Source organism: Mus pahari, chromosome 2 (genome assembly GCF_900095145.1).
Source record: "Mus pahari chromosome 2, PAHARI_EIJ_v1.1, whole genome shotgun sequence".
NCBI classification, from domain to species: Eukaryota; Metazoa; Chordata; class Mammalia; order Rodentia; family Muridae; genus Mus; species Mus pahari.
The window spans coordinates 82,489,709-82,502,495 of record NC_034591.1 but is presented as its reverse complement, the minus strand read 5'-3'; the positions used below and the strand labels follow the sequence as shown (position 1 = coordinate 82,502,495).

The window sequence follows — 12,787 nt, the reverse complement described above, 5'->3', positions numbered from 1 at the left end:
CTTGCAAATTTATAAGCCCCTGTACAGGGGAATACCAGGGCCAAGAAGTGGGAGTGGATGGGTATGGGAACAGGGGGTACAGGGGACCTTGGGGATAGCCTTTGAAATGTAAATGCAGTAAATATCTAATAAAAAATTGGGAAAAAATGAACGTATTTCTTCATTTACAGCTTGTTCCAGTGTAGTGTAAGCTTTAAAAAAATCCATTCATGAAAGATGGTGCCTGACTCTCTTGCTAAAAGTATTTAGCCCTGGGAATTCTCTATTTTCATGGGCCTGCCTTACATAAAACTCTTTTAAGTAAAGCAGCAATTTAATCACTAGAAAAAGGAATACATTTTTATATAACTGGGTTCTCAGACAGTGTGAAGCTCCACCATGAGCCTGAGTTAGAGACTTCCAGAGCCAATACAATCTCCTTCTTGCCCGTTTATCAGGTATTTCATCTACTACAAAGATCTGGGACTTTGCAGTCTAAACCAGTATAAATCACAATTATGGGCAGGATATCCCAGAGCAAACCCACTGGCCTGCCACCCTGATAATCACTTTCCTATTCCTCTCTTCTGTGGTGTCTAACCTAGTTAGACACCCTTCAGAGCAAGTCTCTCACTCTTGCCTGTCTGTCACGAAAACTGTGTTCCAACCTGGAACCATGACAAGTCTTATCCACATTCCCAGAGTAGCCAAAGGCTTGAAAAATCAGCAACATCAAACTGATCTACAACCGTGTACATTGGAGTAAAAGCATGCATAAACATTTACAACAAAAAGGCCAGAGCAGATGCCCATACCAAAAGATACCATTCATGACAGAACTCCAGGAGCCTAAATCTCACCACAAAAGCACAAACAGGAAAAACCAAGACAGCGTCTCTTCCAGGAACTAGCATTGGTATCCCAGTTTACCCTGAAAAGGCAGTTTAGCTCCTTCACTAAATGGTGATTTCAACATAGCAATCACAAATATACTCAGGGAACTAAAAGAGGATCTGAATACATCCCCGAACACAGATCGATAGACCAGAATTGAGCTAAATAATAAAAACACTTAAATATATGAAAATGGAATTTAATAAAGAGATACACTCTCTGGAGAAAAGCTAGATTCAAATAAAATGTGAAATAAATGAAAAACTCAAGAATTTTGTAAAAAAGAAAAACTAAGGGGGAAAACTCAGCAACAGATTGTATCAAGTGTGAGACTGAATGTTAGGTAGAAGAGACAAGAGAAAGAATAAATGGATCTATCAATCAGTGAAACTGTTAAATCTAAACAACAACAACAACAAATGCAGGTGCAAAGCATCCAGAAACTCTATTGAAAAAGTAAAATTCAAATAATAGATAGAGATGGAGGAGAAACACAAATCAAAAGCAAGGAAAATATTTTCAAAAAACATAAAAGAAAAATTAATATATTCAAAGAAAAAGATATCCTATCAAGATGCAAGAAACACACAGAACTCCAAATCACAGGACCAGAAAAGAATTCCCAGAAAATTAATAATACAAAAAACAAACATGCAAAACAAAGAATAGATAATGAAATAAGCCAAAGAGTGTCACTAGTGACATATGAGAAATTCTTCAGATAAAACCTGACTTTTCAATGCATACTTTAAAATCCAGAAGGCCCTGGTCTGATGTACCACATGTTCTTTAAGATCACACTTGCCAGATAATATGACTATATTCAGAAAAACTATCAGTTGTTATAGGAGGAGAAAAAAACTTTCCATAATAAAAACCATTTTAAGGAATTATGATGCCTAAGTCAACTTTCCAGAGGCTACTTCAGTCTGAAAGAATAGGAAACACACCCAAATAGGGACAGGGAATAACTGATTGCAGTTAGTCAAAGTAGATCTTAGAAAAGAACAGGAATTAATAAACATTGTTCAATAATAACTCTCAGTGTTAATGATCTCATTTTTCAATAAAAAGACAGTGACACTTTGAATCAATAAAGAGAGCCCATCCTATATATATATACAAGACACACACCCCAACTTCAGGACAGGTTTTAACTTATGGTAAAATGTGAAAGACTCATTCCAGGCAAATAGAACCAAGCAAAATAAAAGGTGTAGCTATTTTAATGTTTGAAACAAAGGTTTCAAAGCAAAACTCGTCAGAAAAGATAAGAAAGGATGTGCCAAACTTATTAAAAGAAAACTTTACTAGGAAGTTACTACAACTCTAAACATTTTCACAACAAACTTGAAGACAACTAATCTCATAAAAGAAAGATCACTAGTTCTAAAACCACAGATTTTCCTTAATATAGAGAAAATATGCAGCCTTAATACCCTCCTCTCATCATCAGTCATATATAAAATCTAGAGAAAATCTGAAGTTAAATGACATCATAAGTCAAATAGACCAAACAAACTTTTATAGAACATTCCATCTAGACACTAAAGAATACCCCTTAACCTCAGCAGTCTATGGAATGTTCTCCAAAACTGATGACAGAGGATGACATAAACTACCAATAAATACATAAAAATTGAAATAAAGTCCTGCTTATCATTGGACCATGTAGGTAATAAAGATGGATATCGACACTTATCAGAGAGTATACAAACTCATGGAGACTAAACAGAAAACTACTGAATGAAAACTATAATCGAGGGAGAACTCAATAAAGCAATTACCGCCTCCACCCCACGAAGAGGAAGAAAATGAAAACAAAGCATACCAAAATCTTTGTGATCGAGAGAATGCAGGGGGAAGAGGAAAGTTTATAGCACTAAGAGTCCATATCAAGAAATTGCAGTGATTTCATATTAATAACTTAATAATACTTAAAAGCTTAATATTAAAAGCAAATAACACTGAACAGATGGGAAGAAATAATCAAACTAAAAACTGAAGTTAATGAAATAGAAATGAAAAATTACAAGGAATTAATGGATAAAGAGTTGATTCTTCAAAAAGCATGAATAAGATTGATAAACATTTAACATAATTAGCTAAAGGATAGATGGGTTATCCAAATTAATTATATTAGGAATAAAAAGAGCAACACTACAAAGGACACCTAGGGAATTGAAAGAATCACAAAGTCATATTTTTTAAGTCTATAACCCTACCAAGCTGGAAAAATCTAAAACACATAAACAAATCTCTAGATATATATGACCTATCAAAGTTAAATGAAGATGAAGTAAATAATTTAAATAGACCCAGAACATCTAATGAGGTAGAAACAGTAATTAAGGATCTTCTAACTAATAAAAGCCTGGGGCAAATGGGATTCAGTGCACAGTTCTACCTTCAAAGAGGAGCTCACAACAGTACGCAAATGATTCCATAAAAGGAAAACTGAAGGAACATTTCTAAATTCTTTTTCTGATACCACTCTTACCCTAATACTGAAACCAGACAAAAATGTAACAAAAATTAAATTTGTATTATTAAATAGTATTATTTTATTTAAATTATGATTATTAAATCATTAGAGATAAATGTTTTCCATACAAACAAATATACCAAAAAAAGCAAAATAAAACAACCCAAAACACCCTCAATATAATACTTACAAAACAAAATACAAAAACATAAAACTCATTGTCTAGCACTACCAAGTTGGGAGAAAGAGAATTTTTTTTTAATGTGACCCCTGGTATATTAATCATGGTTCAGGGCACGCTTCATACACAGGAGTCGTTGGCCAATATAAACTGTAATCAATGGGATTTTTTTAAAAAAGAGAGAGAGAAAGGACTTGAAGTTAGAGAGGTAGGAAAGTAGGTAGTATATAAAAAGATATTGGAGAGGGATTAAAATATAAAAATTAAAAATATGGGATGGAAAAACATTAAAAATAAAATTAAGATATCTACTACATTGCATAGAGCAGATTTTAATAATGAATGCATCATTATTTTATATGAATTAATTATAGATAGTAACATACCAATGCATATTTGGATATGAAATACTAGCTACACCCTTTCAGTTTTGCTGACCAATCTTTACGGCAATTATTTAACATGCTAAATTGCTATACTTTCCTATACTTTCCTTTTTCTTACTTTACTCCCTCCCCCTGTATTAACCATAAATTCTTTTTTTTTTTTCTTGGTTTTTCGAGACAGGGTTTCTCTGTATAGCCCTGGCTGTCCTGGAACTCACTTCGAAGACCAGGCTGGCCTCAAACTCAGAAATCTGCCTGCCTCTGCCTCTCGAATGCTGGGATTAAAGGCGTGCGCCACCATGCCTGGCTTTTAACCATAGATTCTTACACAATGCAATCTATTCCTCCCAGCTCCTCCTACCTCCCCTCCCATCTGGATCCAGTCTCTGTCTTTCATTAGAAAAGATCAGGCTTCTAATAGATAACAAGAAAACATAATGAAATAAAATATAAATTAAAGCAAAACCATTGAATCGAAGTTGGACAAATACAGCCAAGAGAAAAATAAAAGATTCCCAAGAAAAGGCACAAGAATCAGAGACCAACTCACTTAAACAGCCAGGAGTCCCATAAAAGCACTAACTGAAAGCTATAGTGTGTATGCAGGGGACCTGCTGCAGACCTGTGTGGGCCCTCTGGTGGTTGCTTCCAACTCTGAGTTCATATGAGCTTTGCTCGGTTGTGTTACAGTAGTAGTTCTCAACCTTTATAATGCTGCAACCCTTTAACACAGTTCTTCATGGTGTGGTGACCCCAATCAAACAACGATTTCATTGCTACTTTGTAACTGTAACTTGGTACTATAATGAATCATAACGTAAGTATCTTATATGCAGGATATCTGATATGAGATTCCCAAACCAGTTACAACCCACACAGGTTGAAAACCACTGTTTTAGAGGGCATTATTTAAGTGTCCTCCATCCTGTCTCTCTCTGTCTGTCTCTCTCTTTCTCTTTCTCTGTCTCTGTCTCTGTCTCTGTCTCTCTGTCTCTCTGTCTCTCTGTCTCTCTGTCTCTCTCTCTCTCTCTCTTTCTGTGTGTGTGTGTGTGTGTGTGTGTGTGTGTGTGTGTGTGTATGCATGCACGTGCACATAATGTCTTGCTATGGTTCTCTGTATTTGTTCCCATCTGCTATAGGAGGAAGAAGCCTTTCTGATGATCGCTGAATAAGGGGCTGATCCATGAGTATAGCAGAGTATCATTAAGAGACATTTTACTGTTACTTTTTTTCTTTTTTTAGAAAAGTAGTATTTGGTTTTACCCTTGGTCTCTGAACTATCTAGACTCTTCTTGGTTACCCAAGCAATGTCAATATGGGTTCAAGCTCATGGAGTGAGTCTTTAGTCAAATCAGACATCAATTGGTTGATTCCACAAGATTTGTGCAACCATTGTCCTACCACACTTTTCAGGGATTATAGATTGGATATCAAAGGTTTTTTGGTTGAGTTGTTGCTTACTTTCAGTAGCCTCTTGAGTGCCTTTCGAAATTACATACACTAGAACATGCAGTTCATGTAGGAGCAGGCTTGAGCTCTCAGAGTTCATTGAGTTATGTGAATGTTGTCTTCAATGATAGGGACTTTCCGTCAGTTTGTGGAGAACTATTTATTGTCTTGGCAACAGCTTGAGTTGTTTGGGGATTTCCCAATATAATGCTCTTGTTTTTTATGATGATAAATTTCTTCTCAAAAGTAACTTTAATTCCACTTTTAAAGTAAATACTGATATAAATAGATGTATCTCACAGGTGTGTTTTCAAAATCTGTTGCTAGTAGCGGCAACTAGAATAGGTAAAAAGTTCTAAATAGAAGTGATAATACTATGAAATCTTTTGAGGAAAGTTGATGAATTATTGATGAACATGCCTTTTAAATTTTATACCCTAAATAAACTTTTATTATATCCTATTATTTCTTACCCAGATCAATGTTTTAAAAGCTTTATTCTTAAGCTCCATTACAGATCTGGATCACTATTCATAAATTCTAACTCAGACCCATTGTTCTCTGGAAGGACAAGGAGTCAATATATCAGAGAGATAAAGGCAAACAGTGAGATTAGATTAAAGGTCTGGGAACTATAATAAAGGAGATACGTGTGCTCTGCTGTGGCAATACCTTGCTTGATTGAAGCATTTTTATATATGCACCTATTTTCAAAATTTATGCACTCATTGACATACCCATTTAATATCCACTGAGCAGCTACTGCTTCAAATCTTGTACTTAATAGAGTAGGCTGATGTAAGAAGTCATGCATAGCACCATCAAAGAACTATAACTAGGAGAAGGATACGTGCTCAATGCACTGAAGATATGAAGAATGCACAGCAGAGCTGGTGCCAAGAAAGCAACAGAGAAAGAAGGTATAAACTGCTAAAAAAAGAATAATTATAATTTAGGAGCTAACAGTTACTCCCTTTTTAATAGATGAGCAAACAAAATTAGTATTAGTTCAAAGACATATAGTAGGTTATAGAAAAAAGAGACATTAAAAGTTGTTCCCTTCAACTTTGCTTGTCTGGATTTCATATTTTGCCATGTTTGGCTCAAAAGTCAGGAGTATAAACTTATGCAAAATTTCAACACAATTTATATAGTGTTACAGTAATAGTGCCTCTAGAAGCTGAAGAGGGGAAAGGAAATATAAATAATCTAATAACAATCAAATCTAGATGATAGTCCCCTTTGAGGGTAGTTCCCCATTTGAGACCTCACATGATTGCTTCTTAGGAGTTTTAAACATAGTGTTTAAAAAAAGAAAAGAAAACAAACAACAACTACAACCAACCAACCAAACAACCAATTAAACAAACAAACAAAAGGCCAGAGAACTGATGCAAAAGGTGCAGTACTTCAGACAATAGAAATAACAGACCAACTAGAGGCCTGGAGGATGTCTCTGGACAACAGCTAGAATTTCAGATATGAGTTATAAGGCAATAGCACATGTTTATAAAATGAGTGTAAAACATTTTATCTGCTAGAAAACTGAAATTTATCTGAAGTGTCACCTTATTGAGAATAGGACTGTTCAGAAATCTGAGAAGGAGAAAAGATAATGGCCTAATTCTGAGCATAGTGGCTGAGTTTCTTACGGGATTAGGATCCAGCAAAGAAAGAATTCATGAACTGAAATAGGTAGAATCTAATAAAATAAAAGTATAAAGAGAAATCTCTAAGTGAGAAAAGATGGAGGAGAAACAAAGAGTCTGAGAACTTGCAATACAGTGAAGCAGGTGGGGAACTAGGAATGACCACTCACTCTTGCTGACTGTGTAAACTAGCAGAAGTACTTTGAGAAACAGTCATATAGATGGCAGTGTTCTGATACTCATAAACAAGCTAAGCACTTCTGCTCTTGAGCAATACATAGACATATCTCTCTTATGCAGATGTTTATTTCTTTGGCTTAGGTATAGGATAGAAAGGAGCATGTTTTTATGTCTAAGAATGTCAACAGGAGCATTAGAATAGATATATCTGTAAGTATTTAAAAAAATCCCAATACCCATCAAAATGCAAAGGTAAAATACACTGTGGTGTACTAATGAATAAAATATCAAATAGCTTAAAATGTAAGGAACTGGAACTGTACATTAGCATGAATACATTTCAATGACTTAATGAAAAAATTATTAAGACATCATATCTTAATCTCCTTTGTGGCATATCCCTAGTCAGGTGCAATCCCATTAGTTAAGTATCCAAGCTTTCATAGTGGTCACACTGTAAATAAAGTCAACCTTCTTATGGTTAATCACAGGAGCCTAGGAACAAAGAAATCAGGAAAATGCAAAAGTGTAAGTGATTCTTGTCACAATGAGAATTTCTCCCTTTTGATCTGGACAGATATTTGTTAGTGGTTCATGATTTTTTTCTGTACATATGTGTCTCTTATTTACTTTCCCTGCTTCCATGATTAAATATCTTGACAAAAACCACTTAAGGGAGAAAAAGTTTATTCCAGATCACAGTTCACATCATAGTTATAATTTGTGCATTAACTTGAAGCAATTGAATATACTAAAGCCACAGTCATAAGTATAAAATAATAAAAGTTTTTACTTACATCATTTCTTTTTCTTTTTATTTCATTACAGCTCCTTCCAGGGAATGGGACAGCATATAGTGGACAAGTACTCCCATCTCTATTACCCTAATGACAATACCCCCCTACAGGCACACCCAGAGGCCTGTCTCCCTGGTGATGCTGGAGCTCCTGGAGTTGACAGTGGAGGCTAACCACAATTATCCTATATTGTTCAGTAAACAAAAATAAGGAGTACATGTGTAACCAGGGACCAGACAACATGGTGGGTATAAGCCAGTTAGTTGTTTCTTTAGTAAATAGCTTCTGTGGAAGAATAGAATAATACACAATAGTAAGGATACAGAGTTATATGTCCAGCGAGAGCAGATGAAGGATCTCTTTGCAATTGCCCAGATGACTAGAGTTTGTGGCCTGTTTCTATTTAACCCATATGTTCAACATCTAAGTATGTATCTCTGAGTCTTCTACTCCAGGGACAGAGGCAGGGGATTGAGGGGAGAGGAAAGCACAAATTCCTGCTGCTACAATTCATTTTCCAGCAATTAGTTTCAAAGAATATTAATAGGACTTGATTCTAAAACTGATGCAAACCTCTCTGCAATGAAATGAAAACAAGTTGCAGAGACCAATAAGCTGATGCTTTGTGTGATAGATTCTCTAGGTGTAGGGTTCTGTGACTAAAACAACAACTGCCACAGAATGGCAGCCCTTTCAGAATCTGAGGACACTACTTTCCTGATCCGTAGACATGCCTGTAGAAAAGGCGGTTGCAGCATTGCAGCACTTTTATATTATCAAAGATGGATTCACATCACTGGTAACATCACTTGGTAATAACTTCATAATTCTGAACTTGTATTCAGTCACTTAAAAAAATCTCATGCTAATTGTTTAGTTGATTCAAAGCACTGTGTGTCCCTTGCAGATTTCGTGGTTAATTCTTACTGTAATTGTTGCTGATAACAGAGGTTTGTTTTAAGTATGGTATTTTTTGATGAGTACAATCTGCAAGCTCTCCTGCCAAAACTCTATTAAGGATTATTAGGAGCCTTCATAATGCATGACTGGCCAGAATGTCAAGATAGCCCACACTAAGGACAATTTGCTAGAATTGCCTTAGAATTCTGCTCACACACAACTCAAAGTCATTATGGAGAGAATGAGAATATTTCTAAATGGCTTCTTCAAAAATGTTGTGCCATAAAACATGTTCTTGGTTGTAGCAAACAAGAGTTCTGTTTGTGCATGGTGGGAGCTCACATTTTGCTTAGTGGTAACGCATTCTACTTTGATATATGCAGAATTAATGACTACCATTCCCCTCGGGGGGGAGATTCATTATCGCATCTAAAGAATATATGAGTATTTTGTAAGTTCAAAAGAGCAGAGATAGGGAATTTGTTACTAAGGCTATTAGGGTAAGAAATCAAATGTAAGGAGCTGCAGGAGAGGAAGGAGCTGCCCTAGGGTTATGAAGGAGATATCCTCAGAGGCCCAGGAGAGAGAAGAGCAGATATAGTGAAAACTGAAGGAAACATGGCAAAGGGAAGTTTTGTAGGAAGATCTATCTGACAGAGAAGCAACTGCTTCACAAATATGGGATTGAACTTAGTTTTTTTTCTTCTATTTACATATGGACTATTTGCCTATGTATGTATGTAAGTATGTATGTATGTATGTATGTATACATGTATGTGTACCATATGAAAGCATGTTGCCTGTGGACTCCAAAGGAGTGTGTTAGATGCCATGAAACTGCAGTTAAAATGGTTGTAAGCTGCCATTTGGATGCTGGGAACCAAACCTAGGTTCTCTGCAAGAGCAGCAATGCTCTTAACCACTGAGCCACCTGTCCAGTCAAAGCTTAGTTTTAGTAGTCATTGAATATATACATACATAATCAGACAATAAAATTCTCTTATTAGTGGCAAAAATAAGTTAATATATGTACATTTGTATCATACACACACACAACCTCAAATGTTATATATTATTTCTGATTTTTATTTTTGCTCAATTATTTAAGTGAAAAAAACCACTTAGGTTGGAGGTAAAAACTATCAGTGTTTAAAATATTTCATTTTTAAAAATGAAATCCGTGATTTTAATCATTTCTTTCAAAAAGGCCACATTTTACATGACATTAGAATCTAAATGGAGAATGAGCAAAATTTACTTTTGTATATGAGAATTTGAAATAACAGTAGTATTCTATAACTGGGGATGAAAGGTTCTGTAGGCTCCTAGGCGATTCCTCCAAGGTTTAGCTCATTGCTGTTCCTGACTGCTTTCCAGAGAATACAGCCAGAAGTGCACAGTAGCGTTTGAGTATTGCACAGTGAACTCTGGAGCATTTGTAAAGGCCACCAGGGCAGATAACTTTTAGAGACCCATTATCTGGAGAAAAATGAACAGCTTCTGTGCAGAGATGCGCTGTACCAGATGACAGAAACCAGAGGCTCATCTGAAAAGACCTCAGAAACTTTTGACTCCAAATGGACAGTGACATTTATAAACTCTAGCTGATATGTCCATATTCTCATTATGATAGTATAAAAAAATTAGTGATCAAAATTATGACAATAAGTATTTCCTGATAGGATACAGAAACATTTAACAAAAACAAATTGTGGCTAATTGGATATACCAAAATACAGGCAAGAATTGAAATCAAACTCCAAATAAAAATTTAAAAGTATTTTGGAATAATGATATATTTAACCAAATCAATGAACATTATAGAGAAATTTCAAAACCTCAATTATTTATTTGATTATGAGTTGAGTGCTAATTCTAAATACAAGCTAATAGTAAAGTGGTACACAATAAATACATGAGCATCTTCCCTTCCTATAAACCTACTTGATGGAGAACGGGAAAACAATAATACACAAAAAAAATCTTATGTGGACTATATGGAACACAGCCATAGACATGTTCTTGTACGTGGGTGCTTTGGTGTGCTATCTAGTGCGGTGATGAAGACCGTGACCAAAAATAACCCAGGGAAGTAAAGGACATTTTTTATCTTATATATCCCAACCACAGCCTTGAGAATGGTTGAAGGGAATTCAAGGCAAAAACTCAAGGCAGGAGCCTGGAGGCTGGAATAGAAGTAGAGACCACAGCGAGGATGCTGTTGACCTGCATGTTCCTCATGGCTTGCTCAGCCTGCTTTCCTCTACAACACAGAAGCACATGCTTCAGAGTGGCATGGCCTTGAGGGCACTGGTCTCTTCCACATTAGTCATTAATCAAGAAAATATTCCCCAGATTTGTCCACAATCTATTTGGTGGTGGCATTTCATCAACTAGGGCTCTCTTTTCTCAGATAAACTCCATCTTGTGGTAAGTTGACAAAAGAGAAAAAGCAGAGAACAAGACCACCAGCACACAGGGTAATGAGTGCTGAGAAAAACAACTAATGACCCCAGGCAAAACATCTGTGAGCATGGGTTCTAAGAGCCTCTACCTACCCAGCTTTCACCATGGAGGATGAATGCCTATACTCTGGATGTGTATACTTTGGAGCCAAAGGCATAAAAGCCACGTGTCTGTGTAGGGCAAAGCTGAGAGGGTTTGGAGGCCATTGTGGTAAGTTTACGTGTTACATCAGCAGAGATGGAAAGCTGTGGAGCTGTGTAGCAAGCAGATGGGCTCTGAGCAGGGGATGGACATGGTGTGACATGTTTTAACCATCAACTAGACCATGGATGGTTGAGATTCAGAATTGTCACAAAGAAGCAAGAAAAGAAATTTCTAAATCATGAATTGCCACGAAAATCTAGCTGTGTTTTTTTTTTTTTTTTTGTCCATCTGCTGTGATTGGCAGTTTTGGGTATGGTTTTAAGGCTTGAAGTTATCACCCTAGGTTCCTAGAGATCTACAACAAAGGCTTAGTATTGGGAAGAGGGTAGGCTTTGGAGAGTCTCTATGAACGCTTTGTATTTGGAGTGTATATCATTTGTAATTCTATTAGAGGAACTAAAGTTTTGAATCAATAAAGGAAAGTCCTCAAGGTGAACATTCAACACAGAATCAAAGACAGTGTTTTGTAAAGACCCAAAGCACTGAATACAAAATTAATACACATTCAGAGGTAGTAGCAGGAAAGGGGAAAATTGGTACTTGTATAAAATCATGAAAAAAATTACAACTTACAATCATTTAAAAGAAAAATAATACATATTATAAAAGTAATAACTATTAAAATCATCATATCATTTGGTGCTTAGATGCTGAGAAGACATAGTTTAATAGCAAACATTGACAGTGAACTACTTACTTTTGTTCTCTTTTAAAAAACCTTTGGGGAATTAAAATTAGAATAAGAAAAGCCATTTTATTTATCTTTTATCAGATTGGCAACCATGAAAGAGAACACTAATCTTTTTGAGCAGCATGTGGGACATGGGCTTCTCAGACACCAATTAGGCAAATTCAAGTCAAAGCCTGCATACCAGCACATGCTAGTAAGCCCTCCAGGGGGCAAATAGTGACAAGAGGATCACCACGAGTTTGAGGCCAGTCTCTTATAGAATGAGACTCCGCTCCCTAAGTGCATATCTCCAAATATGAAGGGAAAGCTTTTCCATGACCCACATTTACAATCAGAAAGTGAATACCTCCAAATAATCTTTCCTTTGGCTGCAATTTCACAGCTCGGGAAAGAGTAACATGTGAAGAACCAAATCTCAAACAGGCTTAATAGCCGGGCCTGGTGGCGCACGCCTTTAATCCCAGCACTCGGGAGGCAGAGGCAGGCGGGTTTCTGAGTTCGAGGCCAGCCTGGTCTACAAAGTGAG

At 36.1% G+C, this 12,787-nt stretch overlaps 1 protein-coding gene across 2 annotated transcripts in view; it reads right to left on the bottom strand.

Annotated features, from left to right (window-relative positions):
- Grid2 (glutamate ionotropic receptor delta type subunit 2) overlaps positions 1 to 12,787 on the bottom strand; it is a 1,393,897-nt gene that overhangs the window by 342,434 nt on the left and 1,038,676 nt on the right. The gene's annotated exons all lie outside the window — the stretch shown is intronic.